Genomic DNA, 13019 nt, shown 5'->3' with positions numbered 1-13019 from the left:
GCTCCGCCCGGAGCACAGAGGGAGTCATCCCAAATCCAAGAGTAGCTGTACTAAAATGGGAATTTTCTATATTCTTATGGAGAAAAGGTTCTCTTTCATCAGGTAGCGGGATTAGGAGAAGCACTTTGCAAGCCTCAGCTCATAGCAGAGGGGGAAAGCAAGTCAACAATCCCACATCGCAGAGACTCTGAGGACACTAGTCAAAGACAGTGAGGCAAAATGTTTAGACAGCATCTCTTTACTTGAAGTACTACTGGGTTTACATATTCTTACATATTCGAAGGTGACCTAAGAGACTATCAGAATTTATCATCTAAAGCCCCTTTCTACATTTAACACTGGGAATAGTGAAGCAGATCCCAAGCTGTGGTCAAAATATGGCATGTCAAGAAGCCTTTAGAGCTGTCACAATCAGGGGACCACAAAATGGCACAAAGACCACCCCACAGGGCTGTCCAGGGGTCACCACGTCCACACATCTGGATGGCAATCCCAGGGTATAGCGAAAAAGCAAACCAGCCCTGGCCACTGCCCAGTGTCCTTGGGAATGGTGATGGGGGTAGAACCGGCTCCAACACCTGGAACGGCCACAGGGTGCCCACAACTGTCCCAGGGGTTCTCCCAACATCCAGCATGTTTCAAAGCCATGGGAACAGAAACGACGATGAGAGCAATGGTGACTTCACCGGCTCGGGAGTCGGCTCCCAGGGCCTCCACATTCTCACGTGGCTTCTGTGGAGGTGTGGGCTCAGCAAGTCAGGGAGGAACCTACACTTGTGTCTAAAATACCCACACGACAGACTTCGCACTCTTTTGGGGATGATTTCCTGGCTCTGCCTCAGCCAAGAACAGCTTCATTTTCCTGAAAGATATTGGGGCCAAGGAAGTCAAGCACCACAGGTGACCAAACAGATCAGAGGGATGGTCCCTCACAGTAGGGACGGGAAGGTCCAATCGGAAGTCGGTGCAACCTAAAGAAAAGTCTGAGCACAGTTTCAAGGTTCCTTTTACCTACACTTCCTGACTAGGAAACACCACCGGGAGAGGTGGCAGCGTAAGGCCATGCCGAGTCAGGTGCAGGGCCCGCTCTCCCACGGGACAATCCCTCGGCTCTCCTATTTGGGGCTTTTCATGAGAATATGGGGCTTAGAAAGCAGCTCCCCAGTATACCCCACGTGCAGTGACAAAGCAGGAAAATTAGAGTCGTGGAGGGGAGTTTAAGTTCGAAAGTATTCAAAGACATGGTGTGTGGCAGGAACACCCACTTGCAGAGAGCGTAGGTGAACGAGTCCTTGATGAAATCTCCCCTCTTGAAGACAAGATGCTGGAATCATCAATATTGTTTGTGATGGGAGATTCTAAGCCACCACGTACCTACGCGAACACATGTATAGAAGCACAGAGTCATGTGTTGTGGGAACATCAGCTCCCAAGACAGACCAAGTCGTGCCAGTGTGGGTTCACAGGAAAGCTGTGTCCCCCTGGTCTGTGTCTCTGCCTTTCAAAAGACCAATTTCACACCAGCATTAAGATAGTCTCTTCCTTTTTTTTTTTTTCAACGTTTTTTTTATTTATTTTTGGGACAGAGAGACACAGAGCATGAACGGGGGAGGGGCAGAGACAGAGGGAGACACAGAATCGGAAACAGGCTCCAGGCTCCGAGCCATCAGCCCAGAGCCCGACGCGGGGCTGGAACTCACGGACCGCGAGATCGTGACCTGGCTGAAGTCGGACGCTTAACCGACTGCGCCACCCAGGCGCCCCAAGATAGTCTCTTCCTTGATGTGCTCATGGTGCCCAGAAACTTTCACGGTCTTGGCCCCCATCTCTGCTCCTTTCCACTTACATCATTCAGAAAAGTGTAGTCAATGAGGAGTGAAGCCCACACAGGGGATTGTAAGAAACACAAAACCCAAATGAAAACAAGAGGAAAATCACCTTTGGGAAAAAGGAGACAGAAGGACACTGGTGACTCATAGCACAAAATAGGGTCAGTCTCCCATGGGTCTCATCAGCACCCCCTCTCCCTGGGGAATGGACATGGTGTGGCCTTCCTAAGATTCCACATCTGAAAGAGCAGGGCCCGGGGTCAGGGACACCTGGGAGAACGGCTCTCAGAGGCCACAACAAGCTCTCTGGCCACAGTGTGACAGCTCTAAGCTTGGGGGGGCTGGGCAGCCGGGCCACCAAATGCCCACCCACAACCCCGTGCAGGAATGACTACATCAGACACAAAAGAAACATCATGTGGCATTTCTAACACTGCTTTCAAAGGGCATCTGAGACCATCAGAAACATTCCGGCTTCAATTCAGTTAAGAAAATGTTCTGGAAAACAAAAAGTCACCCATGCAGTTAAGTCATCCATTAAGAATGCACCCATCCAGGGGCACCTGGGGGCCTCAGTCTGTTAAGCATCCGACTTTGGCTGAGGTCATTATATTGCCACTCATGAGTCCCAGCCCCACATTGGGTCTGCGCTGTCAGTGCAGAACCCACTTTGGATCCTCTGTCTCCCTCGCTCCCTGCCCCTCCCCCGTTGTGGCTCTCTCTCTCTCTCTCTCTCTCTCTCTCATTAATAAACATCAATAAAGTAAAGAAAGCAAGCAAGTAAGAAAGAAAACATGCCTTCACTAAGTCATGACAATAGTGTTGTCCAAACATGAAGGAGCCCAACAACGTGAGCGATTCCTCGGTTCCATGGACTTTCTCACTTCAAAGAAACAACAGGAATCATTTTGATTTCAAGTACTTCCTGGAAGGGTAATAGTGACATCCCTAACTCAGGCTCTGACAATCGTGTCCGTTTTTTCAAGTGATTTCTTGGAGGGCTGCTTCACACCTCGCGGGGGAAATATCTGGCTGGTACAATGTGGACTTTTCTCCTACTGGGAATCTCAGAGGATGTGCTGTCCCCTCCACCTCCAGCACATGAGTGCTAGAAGGGTCCATCTGGCACCGAGACCAAGGACAGCAGACTCACACCTGAACAGGACAAGACTCTTCCCACCCGCAAATGTAAAATCGAACTTTCACGGGTTTCAAGAGAAACTATGTATGAGAACCGACTCGTTTTCCACACCAGTACTAGTAAGACTTCACCTGGGCCAGGAAGCAAATGAAACACTATTTTAAGTCGATCAAGGGGAAACTACACCCATGTGTCTCAACTGGGGACACCCAGTGGGTGCTTTTTGGGGTGCCACACTGGGGTGCTCCTGGGGCTTGAATTCAGCCAGAACAAAAGCCTGTGTGGACCCGCCCCCTCCAGCTCTACTGGGTCTCAAGTCCAAATCCGGGATGGCAGCGAGGGGCAAATCAGGGCACAGCTCTCAAGTGCCCAGATGCGACCCCTGTCACTGTGCCCTGAAAGGGCAACAGTTTGCTAGCAGGTAAGGCAGGATCCACACTGTCCCTTCAAGGCCACCTCAAATCTCGCTCCCGTCTCTCTAGGTATCCTAAGCCTGGCACGAATTTCCCAGATGCAATCTACTGTGGACGCGGTTTTAAACATCAGACTCAAATCTCAGTCCTGGGAGGGGAAACCAGGCAGTGTCTCGCCGGGGCGCCCATTCACAAACGAAACAATGGCAGACCGGAAGTTGTGTGATTTGTACACAGTCTCTGCCTCTCCAGTCAAGTGTGCCCCATGGCCCCGAGCTGGGAAGAGGCCACCCAACTGCATGCACGACTTAAGCTGCCTGCAGTTCGGACCAGGGGAAACTGTCACACAAAAGGACAGGGTCTCTGGGGAGGGCCGGTGAGGCTAAATCTCCCGGAGGGTGAAGGTGAAAGAGGGCTTTGCCTGTTGTTCTAGACTCATGAGGAAAACTCGGCAAGGCCACACCATTCCTGGCCCTTCTGGAAGCCAGCCTCATCAGAGGGCAGGGTGAGCACCTGTGCCTGATTCCTCACATCCTGCCTGGCAGCCATGCCCACAGTCCATATGCTCCTGCTCCCCAGCTCCTGAGTTCTCTTTGAAAACCACAGGCAACAGAGGAAACGGAGCTGGATTTTTTAAATGTCATTTATTTATATTGATTGATTGATTGATTGATTGATTGATAGGTAATCTCTACACCTAACGTGGGACTCAATCTCACGACCCTGTGACCCCGAGATCAAGAGTCACATGCTGGTCCAACAGAGCCAGCCAGGCGCCCTCTTGACTTTACCTTATAAACAACAAAATATCCTCCCAGAAAAAATTTCTATCCTGATCTGATCTCCGCACACCCAAAGGGAGAATCCCCTCCCCATCCTTGCCCAGGGACTCACTGCTGTGGTCTGAGGGGAAGGAATACCATGGTGACAAGGCACAGACTTTTCTTTTTTGTTTTAATTTTCTGTTTTTGTTTTGTTTTGTTTTGTTTTATAATTTACCTCCAAATTGGTTAGCATATACTGCAACAATGATTTCAGGAGTACATTCCTTAGTGCCCTTTACCCATTTAGCTCATCCCCCCCTCACAACCCCTCCAGTATCCCTCAGTGTGTTCTCCATATTTATGAGTCTCTTCTGTTTTGTCCCCCTCCCTGTTTTTATATTAGTTTTGTCTCCCTTCCCTTATGTTCATCCCTTTTGTCTCTTGAAGTCCTCATATGAGTGAAGTCATATGATTTTTGTCTTTCTCTGACTAATTTCACTTAGCATAATATCCTCCAGTTCCATGCATGTAACTGCAAATGGCAAGATTTGATTCATTTTGATAAGGCACAGACCTTTCTTCCCGGCGGAAGGTGAGAGGCTGCTCACAGGTCTCTCTCTGAAACCCAGCGATCCACTGAGGAACTCCCAGGCATCTGGAGGGATCCGTGTGTAACACGATGAAGAGTAAAAACGTCAGGAGGACGTCTGCCGCCAGGGCAAGTCGTCAGGCGTGCAGACCTTTCCAGGACTCCAGGACATCCTTTCACACTTCACACGGCTTTGTGAAGAAATCCGAAGGAGGGAAGGAGGAAGTGCATTTGGCTAACGAAATAGCTCAACTGGTTTTCAGACACATTGAGAAAATACAGAAAATAACAAGCTTCCAAAGATTTATAGCTGCATAAAGTTTTCTCTTCGTGCCAACAGAAATCATTACTGCAACCTGCCAGCATACATCTTCTCATGGCCTCCAATGTTTGTTCCTTGTAAATGAGGACTTTGCTACAAGTGAAAAAAATCTATTACTGTAAGTTAAACACATACTCACACTCGCAAACACACACATCCACACACACCCACCCACCCCACCCCCCGCCCAAACACACACAAAAGGGCCACCTGCGTGACTAACCAGATTAAGCGTCCAACTTTCGACTCAGGTCATGATCTCGAGGTTTGTGGGTTCGAGCCCTGCGTCCACCTCTGGGCTGTAAGCCGGGAGCCTGAAGCCTGCTTCTGATTCTGTGTCTCCCTCTCTCTCTGCTCCTCCCCTTCTCACATCCTATCTCCCTCTCTCAAAAATAAATAGACATGAAAAAATATATAAATAACCCAAGGAAACCTCTCTGAAGGGACTGTGATGAAGCTGAGAGACAAGCACAGCACAGGGACTGCTGTCTGGATTAGAGCAGGGTGACTCGGGGAACAAGGGAGAAGCCAGCTGCACTTCTCATGAACGGTCACTGCGACTGCAGAGAGACCAAGACACCAATTCATCAAGCCACCGACTCCCACAAATGATACACCAACCTCGACAGGCACTGCATTGTTAGGAATTACAGAGTAGAGAAATCAAGTCCTCTCTTCCCCTAGAAACAAGCCAGTGCCAAGCACGCACCGCTTCCATCTGTGAGCAACTCTGTCACACTCAAGAACCACAGGTTCCCGGAGCATCCCATCTACACATCCATTTGGTCAAGCATGTCACTGAGGCCGGCCCAGGCTCAAGGGGAGGCCTTAGACTCCACCTCTCAAAGGGAGTTGGAGACAAGCAACTACCTCCCATCGTGACTTTGATGTCATCATAGGCCACGTTTCAGCAGGTCTAAGACATCACCACTTGTAGGAAGCATCCTGATGTCACACGAATCAAAATGTGAAAGCAAGGTCAAGGTGGAATCGTGACGTGTAGGACTTGCACGCTGATTTGTGATGGGAGACGTGTCTCCGCTGCCGGTGCAGCTCAAAGTTTGAACCCGGGCTACCTTACGTTCCAAAGTGAGGGCCAGGGAGCATCCAAAGTGAGGGCCAGGCTGAGACCATCTATCGCATGGAGGGGATCCCTGAACAGCTACTAACGTTTTCTATTCTAGAAACTTCTGCACAAATGCCAAAGGAAGATGTACAGTAAACCCTCATGAATGCATCACCCATCTTCCACCAGTATCAACCCACATGGTCACTTAATCGTTGATGCATACCCTGACCTAACCCAGGGCGTAGAATTCCCAGAGGGTGGGTGAGTTCACGTGTCAATCCCGGAGCATAAGGTGGCACCGTGAGCCCTTTGTGTTGTCCTCCTTGCAATCCACGTGGCTGAGCAATAAATATCGCTTTAGTACCTAGATGCCACTGGGTAAATCTGAAGTGGATGTGCCAGGGCTCACACTGAGCACACATGAGTTAGCAGGTAAGTAAGGGGACAAAACGGTTAGAATACTATCGCATGGGGAAGGGAGGGGAGTAAGAACCAGGGTGGGGGCAATTCGGCCACAGTTTTCCTTGAAATGATGTGTGTGGTGGCACTTTGAGCAAAACATGAAAAACAGGGGCACCTCGGTGGCTCACTTGGCTGAGTGTCCAACTTCGACTCAGGTCATGATCTCACGATTCATGAGTTCAAGCCCTAGGTCGGGCTGTTTGGTGACAGCTCAGAGCATGGAGCCTTTTTCGGATTCTGTGTCTCCCTGACTCTCTTCCCCTCCCCCAGTTGCGCTCTGTGTGTGTCTCTCTCTCCCTGTCAAAAATAAATAACCATTAAAAAATGTAAAAGAAACAAAAACCATGGTCACTCAGCTGCCACAGTCAGGGGAGTATACAACTCTTGATACCTGGGTCGTGGGTCTGTGCAGAAGTTACTTAACATCTTTAAAAATAAATCGAAAGTAGGAGTACCTGGGTGGCTCAGTCAATTAAGCACCTGACTCTTGATTTCAGCTCAGATCATGATCTCTCTGTTGGTGAAAAAGTTCCCATATCAGGTTTGTGCTGACATTGGAGGCCCTGCTTGGGACTCTCTCTCCCTCTCTCTGACCCTCCTCCCCTCTCCTCTCTCTCAAAAGAAATCATTTTTGAAATTTAAAAATTAACATGAATAAAAAAGAAAATAAGATGTTGGAGACTAAGACAACCTTAGCCCTCTATTTTTGCTATGTGACAATGCCTTACTCACTGCTTTAATTACAAGTGAAACATTTTTTTAATTTTTGTAACTTTATTTTTATAACTTGGAGACAGAGCACATGCATGAGTGGGGGAGGGGAGAGAGAGAATCCCAAGCAGGGTCTGTGCTGTCAGCCCAGGGCTCGAGGCGGGCCTCAAACCCATAAACCGTGAGATCGTGACCTGAGCCGAGGTCAAGAGTCAGACGCTCAACCAACTGAGCCCCCCAGGCTACCCTAATTAAAAAATTTTAAATTAATGGACATTATTTTATTCTCCTGAAAATGTTTACAAATAGCTTTAACTTAAGCTTCCGAGAGCATCCTGGCCTGAAAACCAGAGCCATGGCCCTGAAGCACAGAGACTAGGCTGTGGGCCTCCCCTCAGCACCAGGGGAGAAAGGTTCTGTTCGCCTCCTCTAAGGATGGCTGGCCGGACGCACTGAAAACAATCCAAGCAAGCGGGACAGCAGCCACCGGTTGCACAGGCGAGGCTGACCTACCCTCTAACTGCTGGATGTGCTCTGGTGTGTGTGCCCTGAAACCCTGTGGGCGGCCACCATGCCCATGGCTCACAGCGGACGGGGGCCTTGGAGGCGGCACAGTGGGACACAGGCCTCCCTGCACCTGGCCCTCACCACAGCCCAGCCTGGCTGGCATCCTGGCGTCCAGGCCTGATGCTGCTTCCTCTCACGTGTGGGCAGGATGGTTTGCTCCTGCATCACTGTCTCCCCCGCACGTCCTAGTGCCTTTCCAGAGTGGTTCCTGTCCAGGGGTCCCTGAAAGTGCCTTCTACCAAAGCAGAGAACACTCACCCCCACCAGGCACATGCACGCTCGTGGCTAGGAGAGGCACACCACACTCGAGTGAGAAGATCAACCGGCAGTAATCCTGATGCACGCCAGAGGTCCTCTTGACCATTTTCCATCTTCCGCTTTCTTCCTGGATAGTCTAGGGCCTGTCATGTGACCCGAGAGTCCTCTTCCCCGTGGGAGGGTTGGGCCCGTCCTCTCCACCCTGATGCCTCCGGGGTAGGACTAGGCAGAGCAGGCCTTCTCCAGAAACGGGTGGACTGGGGAGATGGTCCCTCTATGTCCAAATCTCTGGAACCTGTGCACGTGACTTTATTTGGAAAAGCAGGCTTTGTAAGTGCAGCTACGTGGAGGACCTGGAGACCACCCTGGACTCCCTGGGGAGGGGCCTGGGGAGTACACGGATGAATGTTCTTAAAAGAGGAGTCAGGTAAGATCCACCGAGAAGGGACAGGGCATGGGGCCCAGCAAGCACCAAAGCCGGGCAGGGTGGAGCCTCCCTGCTCCCGCTGAAATCTGCCCATGCACCCGGTGGTGTGGACACAGCGCTGGCCTCAAGTCAGGACGGGGAAAGGTGCCACAGGAAGACAAGGAGGAGAATCAGAAGAATCCACGCCACTTCTTCCCACCGAGGACTCAAGCGACAGGGGGGTAAGAGAAAGCAGAACGTCAGGGATGTTGAGAAACACCATCAAGTGAAGCCACATCATCAGGAAGGAGGCAACAATCCCTCTTGAGCATGCGCCTGCTGCCCCTCTGCAGAGGCCATGGGGACAGACCCCTCCTGGTACCACGGAACACCCACCTGGGAGGTAGCAGGACTCGGCCAACAAAAGGCGAGGAGGAAAGTGTGAAGTCACAATTGCATTCGGAACACTCGACGTGACACACAAGAAAGGACCTTAGGGGCAGCAGTGATGAGGGTAGAGAGGCCTCAAGGAGGAGTGTGTAGCGGTAGGAGAGTCAAGGGTATTCGGTGGGACCTGGCGGGTCTGTGGAAAGGCCTGCAAGCCCTGGAACATTCAGTATGGGGCGAGCACAGCCAAGGATGGCTAACGCGTGTTCTCAGAGAGGCCACACCCCTCGGACATCTGCTCGGTGCTTGGTGTGTTTCTCAACTGACATTTCTTTTTTCAGCATCATTGGATTCACCAAATCAAGTTTTAATAACCGCGTGCAACCTAATGTACCTGTGGGGAATTGGTCTGTTTCCGGAAACTCGCAGATGCCGAAGGCTTGCCCAGCTTTGGTGGGGAAAAAAACAGAAGCTTAGATGGAAAACGCAGGGAAGCACTTTCTTGTTCCAAACCTCACACTTAACACTAAGGACCAGGAAGTGCAGAAACTAACGATCAGCCAGCAAAGGTTCTCAACAGGAAGACACAGAATGACCTAACTATGCCCTGACAGAAAGGAGAAGGGAAGTCTTACACCACAGAAAGTAACTATGTGTCCTTCACAGTTAGTAAACGATCGGCCCTGGCGGGAGAGACAGTACAGGAAGAGGAAATCCCAGCGATTGTCAGCTGTGCCCTCCACACAAGGCCCACGGGTCAGGGCGACCATCCCTTGACCCAATGGCCATAAGCTCTCTGTGGCGGGGAGGGAAGGAACCATCCCAGAGTCGCCTGAGCTATGAGGGATCTTGTGCCACAGCCTCCTGAGTTGGCCTCGTGAGGGCTGCTTCGGAATCTGTGTCTTCTCCTGTCTCTGCCCCTCCCATGCTCATGCTCTGTCTCTCTGTCTCTCAATAATAAATAAACATAAAAAACGTAAGGAAAATCTACAAATGGGGAATGAGGTCCACTCTTTAAGCTTGTTCACAAACAAATGTAAAAAGTTGATTTCCGTAAGAACAGTAAGACCTTTATTAGAGTTGCACTACATTATTTCCAGGGTCTCGCGTCTTCCTCCTGGGTGCACACCCAGCACTCTGCCCCGCGGTGGGAGCCCAGTGCTTCCTGATTGGTCTTCTGAGAGTTGTGGTGCCAGGGAGCTCAGGGTGGGCGTGGGGCAGGGGTGGGGGGAGGACTGGCCCAGGTCCCCCCCCGCACAGGCTTGCCGCAGCATCAGCTCCCAGGTTCTGCGGGTCACTCCAGGCAAGCTGCCCAGGCCCCCAGGACTAGGCTCTGATAGAGCCAACGCACTGAGGACACCCACGATGCCTAGCTGTAGTAGGTGGAAGAGCACACTAATATTCAAGCAGATAAGCAGAAGTTAGGAGTCATCATAGATCATTGAAGTCTGAGCGCGCCACAGCCTTGTTACATACGAAGTCGGCCATTCTCCACCATTGTTCACATTCCAGTCAAAGAGCCTCCCGTGGCGCCGTCGCCGAGGGGCTGGGGCAGGTCAGCATGTCACGGACCGACGACCAGCTGCATCTTCTTTGGCTGCATAGAGGACAGAGAGGAAGTGGCCCAGAAGTCTGCAGGGAGAGTCTCTGCTGACCCAGCAGCTAAGTCACAAATGTCCTTGGGTCTACACTGTTTTCTCCAAGAAGGTGCCTTCCTAAAGTTTTGTCATCCTCCAGAAATCAAGACTGATTGGAAATTAAAAAACAAAAGTGTATACTAAAGTTACCAGCCCTTTAAAATGACCTCGCTCTGCAATTTTGTTTACAGGTATTTACCCACATTCCTGACAGCCATCGGGCCCCCTGCCCAGAAGGCAGTCCCAGGGGGTAAAGGGAGACAGGGCCACCACACTTGTGCCAGGACCCTGACCGGGCACAAGTCAACAGAGTCCTGGGCTGCCTGGGCCTGCTCCACTGTCTATGTGAAATCACCTTCCTGCCATAGAAGAGACTACCTTTTCGCTTTCCAAATAGTCTTTAAGCTGCAGACTGTGCCACACGCTGGGACAGTCCCACAGCACCCTTTCCCTTGCCCTGTTCTCCTCACAAGCATGTGTTCATTCTTATGGCAACCACGACAGTCTTAAGTAGTGGTGTGGGAGTAAATCAGTCCTGGTTTTGTAGAAGGAGAATGCAACGTTTTGCGTCGTTTCAAATAATTAACTGAAACATTCCTCCAGAGCACAGGGCCCTGGATTGCAGTGAGATATCCGGCTACCCCCAAAACACAACTTACAGGCTCTATTCCCAGGCTGCAGCCAACGTGTTATGTCAAAAACATTTCTGAAGACTATCCGTGTCAAATAGCAAAAATGAAAGAAACCAAACTCCTCATCTCTGTGAAACTATTGGTGTCTCAATAGCTAATTGGTTTATTTATTTTTTTATAGTTCTTTTTTCATTTTTGAAAGAGACAGAAACAGCAAGAGTGGAGCAGGGGCAGAGAGAGAGGGGGAGAGAGAATCCTAAGCAAACTCCCCACTGTCAGCACTGCGCCCAACGCGAGGCTCAAATTCACCAAGTGTGAGAACACGGCCTGTGCCGAAACCAAGACTCACATGCCTCACTGACTGAGCCACCCAGTCGCCCCTGTTTTTAGAGTTTGAGAGACAGAGAGAGAGAACAAGTGTGTATGAGGAGAAAGGGGCAGAGAGAAAGGAGGATGACGACGCAAAGCAGGCTCCACACAGAAAGCAGCCAACCCACACTTTTTGTTACCTCTGAACTTACAAAAATACACATTTCGGGGAGCACTGGGGTGGGAGAACCAGAAGGCACTACCACAAATATTAGTGTTTTCATTACAGAAAATATAAGGATGTGAAAGAAAACACATCAGCAACATCTAAGGGACAGAATTTTCCCAGCATGGTTCTAGGAGCAAAAGGTCTACTTTCAGTATCAAATTGCATACAGCCAGGTGGCAACTATCCAAGTTAGTGTAAAACACTTTTATACACTTCAAACATAGGGACATTCAAATCAGACCACTGTTAAACAGTTTCTACAAATTTCCATTCCCAGGGAACCAAAAGCCTGAGGGTTCCTACGGAATTGTGAGCAATAACAGAAATAACGGCAATTCACCTGAACTACAACTGACAGCGTGCCGGTCATGATCCTTATTATGAGTTCTGAGAAGGAGACTACATTGAGGCAGACGGAAAGAAACCAACGGACATGTCCGGGGGCTGAAGCGGAAACGGCCTCTACGGGGAGGGGCTCTGTGGGCCCAGTGTGGACTTGAGGCACCCCACTCCAGACCTCGCAGGCTCTCAGGGCATTGAAGAGTGGCCACACGCCTTGCCTAATGTCCGGTGTATCACAGAGCCCACTGACTTCAGCCCTGGCTCAAGGCCCCGTCCCGTCGTCCCACCATCCCCAATGTGCCCCCTTGGCCCACCTCCTGCTCCACCCCGCTAGCCTGCAAACCACCTCTTCTGTTGAAAAGAGCTCACTTTTATTTATCAGTTGTCAGATCACTGGGATATGGTTTCAACCTGCCTCCTTCACCCACTTAACTCAGCTCTGGGACACGGTCAACCCACGTGTGACATGATCTGCAGTGGAAAGTCCCAGAGAGATATGCCCGCACCACTCCTCTGGGCCCCCATCCCGGGCATCACAGCGCCTCAGCTGCTTGGTAGCAAATGAAACCCACTGCTGTTACTCGTTGTCAGAATCGAGACCAGTTGAAAATAAGATGTACTGATTAGACTGCAAAGGTCAGAGTCTATTTAAGAGAAACTCAAACACTACAGGGGAAGGAAACACAGGGGCAGCCTAGTGAGTGCGCCAGAGAGGTCACCAGCATGAAGGACAGGTTCTGAATGCTGGTGACCAGGTCCTCACAGGGGCTGCAGTTACACATAATGTGATGCAGCTTCTGTGTTGCAAGTATCTCGTGGATATTTAGATGCAGACACTCCTGAAAGCCATGTGACGGAGGTGCTCCCACTGTTCCGAGTTACAGGTGAGAAAACGGAAGCACAGGAATGCTAATATGGACTTTCCCCAGAGCCCCAAACCCAACTGTGCAGG

The 13019-nt window shown here is 50.5% G+C and overlaps 1 protein-coding gene across 1 annotated transcript in view; it reads right to left on the bottom strand.

The window, feature by feature from the left end:
- The window catches only part of LOC131492396 (liprin-alpha-1-like), a 40496-nt gene that overhangs the window by 6277 nt on the left and 21200 nt on the right, over window positions 1-13019 (bottom strand). The window lies entirely within an intron of this gene.

This window comes from Neofelis nebulosa, chromosome 13 (genome assembly GCF_028018385.1).
Source record: "Neofelis nebulosa isolate mNeoNeb1 chromosome 13, mNeoNeb1.pri, whole genome shotgun sequence".
In the NCBI taxonomy this organism is placed as follows: Eukaryota; Metazoa; Chordata; class Mammalia; order Carnivora; family Felidae; genus Neofelis; species Neofelis nebulosa.
This window is presented reverse-complemented; position numbering and strand designations above follow the sequence as displayed.